Below are 5,155 nucleotides of genomic sequence, written 5' to 3'. Positions count from 1 at the left end.
TCTAATGTGGCTGAAAGATCGTCTCACAGATCGCTGGATTCGTTGGTAGAGTTTTTAAATCGCATGGCCATGCTTAATGGAATCTTTCAAAGCGTTAGTATACAGCAGCAGACGCATTTCGAGGTCTAGCTGACCTCTTCCTCAGTCAGCTAGACCTCGAACACAGGAGCGCGCACCAGCCAGTGTGAAGACCCAATGCCAGGTGGGGTGAGTGCTAGGGTTGGACGATATCAAAAATATTCAGACAATAACGATATTAAAAAATTTATCGCAATAACGATATATATCGCAATAAATACCCGTTTAAAAGAAAAAAAACACAAGGAGACGTTATACTGTATGGGGGGCCACAAGGAGACGTTATACTGTATGGGGGCAGCCACAAGGAGACGTTATACTGTATGGTGGCAGCCACAAGGAGACGTTATACTGTATGGGGGGCCACAAGGAGACATTATAATGGACTATGGGGCAGCAGCCAGCAGGAGACGTTATACTGTATGGGGGGCCACAAGGAGACATGATGATGAGAGCAGCAGTCACAAGGAGACATTACAGTATTGGGGGCAGCAGCGCAGCCGCAAGGAGACATTACAGTATTGGGGGCAGCAGCGCAGCCGCAAGGAGACATTACAGTATGGAGCAGCTGGCAGCAGCCAAAAAAGGAGACATTACATACAGGATGGGGCTTGGGGGGGGCAGCAGCTGCCCCCTCCCCCCCCCCATGTCTTATGGCCACCTGTGTGACTGTGACTTGTCACCTGCCTGCCCAGGCTGCCACCACTATAATTTCTTCTTGTTGGTCATGCTCATCATGTCATGGGGGAGGTACTGGAGGGACTCATGATGGCCTCACTGCAGCTAGTGGCAGGCATGAAGGACTGAGTGGGCCAAGATATATAACTGGGGTAATGATAATCTGATAAAGATAGGCAGAGTGGACAGTGACATTACACCTTTTAATAGCTGCCCGTCCGGCAGCTGTGATATATAGGGTCTCTTCTCTCCGCAGGGGGTGGGGGTCGGTCGGACGGAGTGTGGGTTCTTCTGAGTTCTTCTCTGACTGACTTTCCCGCCACTCGCTGCTGTAGCAGAGGTCGCACTACATTTTTTCCGAAAGAGTAAAAATACTCCTCTTACCGTTTTTGAGGAGTATTTTCAGCCGAAGAGAAGTACGAAAGTTGATGACCTCTTGTCTTCAGTCACCTCCTCACCTCTGATGTCGGGAGCTGGCTCCGCAGCCACGCTGCACTCTAAGTGATCCCATTACCCCGGTGCAGTGCAAAGATCAGTGCTCTGCTGTCCGTTCACAGCTCCTTATCAGCTTGTCCCCAGACATCTGTTGGCCTCCTCACGGGCTGCTCTTCAGTCTTCACGGATCTTTCCTCGGCCAGCCACTAGTTAGCCTGCACTCTAGTCAGGGACTCTGGAGAAGCAGCGCGCCGAAATTGGCCAATGAGCAGCCTCCCTCCCTAATAACAAGCTCCTTACTTGCTGCCGTCCCTACACCTGCCAGTAAGGAGCTTAGCTATTGGATGTTTTGGGTAACGGCAGTATTGCTGTGCTGCCCATAAGAGTCACAGCCTGCAGTGCGCTGGTTAACTACATGAAAAGCCTTAATGCGTATTCATACGCATTAGCCTTTTTTCAAAGGGTAAAATTGCCTGAACAGGCGTCTATGACGCTTGTACAGGCGTTATTGCGACCTCTGTGCTGTAGTATGTACTCATTGTACTGCGCTGCTCAACTCAGCCTGGGGGCGTCACCTGATTCTGACGTTAGACGTCGGTCGGTGGGCGGAGACAGCACATTCGGAGCAAGCAGGAGGAGCCGCTGCTGGAAGAAATTGGTAGATAATGATGGGGGAGGGCAGCCGCGGACTCAGTTTTTAAAGGCGATGACGTCACGAAATATACTGCGGTATTTATGAAACAGCGATATCGCCATATGGCCGTTTTTTTAATACCGCGGTATATCGTGATACCGGTATATCGCCCAACCCTAGTGAGTGCTCAGTGAGCAAGATTTTACTATCCGCACGTTGACACTTTACTTCGGTTACAAACTTTCCCAGCTCGCGATTCCGACATAACCCGCAGACAAGCTACAACGCTAGAACAGAGCGTGCACGAGCTGCTACATACAGGCTGTTACAAAATCAGCGGTAATATCAGATGCGCTAATAAGGACACAATTTGGAATATACACTTATTCCGGCAGGAACCTTCCTTGCACCATCTTCCAGAAGTGATATTTTATTGCCAGTATATTATATCGATATTGTGTTATTTGTGTTATTTATTTTATCTTAATATTTTAATCCATTTTATTGCTGTGTATTAAACATTTTGCCTGCTCCATGATGTATTGAGAAAGTGTGAAAGTACCCTTAGTGTCTCCATATTCTGAGAGTCATATTTTTTTATTTTTTGGGCGACTGTCTTAGGGTCTCATTTTTTGTGGGATGAGATGACTGATTGGTATGACTTTGGGGTGCTTATGACTTTTTGATCGCTTGGTATTACAATTTTTGTGATGTAAGGTAACAATGTTTTTTTTTTTTTTATACATTTAAAAAAAAAAAAAAATTATGGTGTTCACCTGAGGGTTTAATTCATGTGATATTTTTATACAGAAGGTTCTTAAGGACTCGATATCTTATATGTATACTTTTTTTTATTAAAGTTTTACACAATAACAACATTTTTGAAACAAAAAAAAAAATCATGTTTCAGTGTCTCCATATTCTGAGAGCCACAGGACGAACATCAACTGGGACTGTTCGCGAATGCGCCAACGAGATCAAATGTTCGTGAACCACATTCACTTTAATGGCAGGCGAACCTGAAAAACCTTCAGCTCATATTTTCAGCCACCAAATACTTAGTAGAAGTGTACAAATAGTCCCACAACATGGACAGTGACATACTAGAGGGGGATCAATGACAAAAATTCCAACAAAAAATATGTATCTTAATCAGGGAACATTTTTATGTGTCTTAAAGGGAAATTCTCTGTAATGTGCCCTGTTGGAGCCTAGAAAATTTTTATTTTAGGCCACAGGAGAACGGGCCCTAAAAATTAGGCATTCACCTGACATAAAATAAATTCTGATTATGTGGCTTGAGGTACATTATGCGTTCACTGAATAACAATTTTACTGTAGCCCACTTTTTTTTCCACTGTTTTTGGGGGCAACTGGTATATCACACCAGTAGAAATTATTTGTTCCAATGTTGTTTGTCCCTATCTATAACTGAGGTAACGAAGCAAAACCGCAAACCAATGCTGCACTACCCAAATGCACTATATAGAAAGTATATAATTGGTATATAACACCCCTGCTTCAATCAATTTTTTTGGGGGGGGCAACTGGTATATTGCACCAGTAGAAATTATTTGTTCCAATGGTGTTTGTCACTATCTGTAGCTGCGGTAACGCATCAAAAACGCAAAGAAATTCTGCACTACCTAAATGCACTATATAGAAAGTATATTATTGGTATATAACACCCCTGCTTCAATCAGTTTTTTTGGGGGGCAACTGGTATAGAACACCAGTAGAAATTAGTATCGCAGCAGAACCGCACACAACTGCTGCACAATACAAATGCACTACAATATACTTTCTATGTTAGAAAGTATATTATAAGTATATTACACCCCTCAGTAAGTCACACCTATCGATAGCACACCTATACCACTCCTTAAAAGGACTTTTGTGGCCCTATTAGCTAGCGTTTGGTGTCCCTTACAGTCTGTCCCTGCTCCACACAACAACCTCTCCCTACACTGGCTGAACGTAACATGGCGGCCAGATCAGGTTTATTTATAAGGTAGGGGGTATGTCAGCATGTGCTGAAACATCTCAATTGGCTGTCCTGATGGACGTGTCATGGGTCAAAGTTCTTCACAATGTAAAATAATATGGCGCCGGCGGACATCGCCATATATTCGCCCGTTAGGCAAACTGCGAACAAGCAAAGTTCGCCGCGAAACGACCGCCGGGCGAACAGCAAGGCCATCTCTAATTAGGTAGGGTCTAATTTTTTGCAGGATGAGATGACTGTTTCATTGGTAGGATTTTAGGGTGCGTATGAATTTTTGATCGCTTGGTATTACACTTTTTGTGGTGTAAGGTGACAAAAAAATTGAATTTTTTTACATAGTTTTTATTTTTAAAAAATTACGATGTTCACCTGAGGGGTTAGTTCATGTGATTTGTTACAGATGCGGCAATACCTAATATTTATACATTTTTTTTATTTATTTAAGTTTTACACAATAAAAGCATTTTTGAAACAAAATCATATTTCAGTGTCTCCATATTTTAAGAAACATATTTTTTTATATTTTTTGGGCGATTGTCTTAGGTCGGGTCTCATTTTTTGCAGCATGAAATGACAGTTTGGTATAATTTTAGGGTGCATATTAATTTTTGATCGCTTGGTATTACACTTTTTGTGGTGCTTTTTTTACACCATTTTAATTTCACTTTTTTTATGGTGTTCGTCTGAGGGGTTAGTTCATGTGATATTTTTATAAATTAGGTTCTTACGGACGTGGCAATACCTAATATGTATACTTTTTTCATTTATTTAAGATTTACACAATAGCAACATTTTTTAACCACCTCAGCCCCCAGTGCTTAAACACCCTGAAAGACCAGGCCACTTTTTACACTTCTGACCTACACTACTTTCACCGTTTATTGCTCGGTCATGCAACTTACCACCCAAATGAATTTTACCTCCTTTTCTTCTCACTAATAGAGCTTTCATTTGGTGGTATTTCATTGCTGCTGACATTTTTACTTTTTTTGTTATTAATCGAAATTTAACAATTTTTTTGCAAAAAAAACGAGATCCATATATAAATTTTGCTCTAAATTTATTGTTCTACATGTCTTTGATAAAAAAAAAATGTTTGGGTAAAAAAAAAATGGTTTGGGTAAAAGTTATAGCGTTTACAAACTATGGTACAAAAATGTGAATTTCCGCTTTTTGAAGCAGCTCTGACTTTCTGAGCACCTGTCATGTTTCCTGAGGTTCTACAATGCCCAGACAGTACAAACACCCCACAAATGACCCCATTTCGGAAAGTACACACCCTAAGGTATTCGCTGATGGGCATAGTGAGTTCATAGAACTTTTTA

Source organism: Bufo bufo, chromosome 7 (assembly GCF_905171765.1).
Source record: "Bufo bufo chromosome 7, aBufBuf1.1, whole genome shotgun sequence".
In the NCBI taxonomy this organism is placed as follows: Eukaryota; Metazoa; Chordata; class Amphibia; order Anura; family Bufonidae; genus Bufo; species Bufo bufo.
This window is presented reverse-complemented; position numbering follows the sequence as displayed.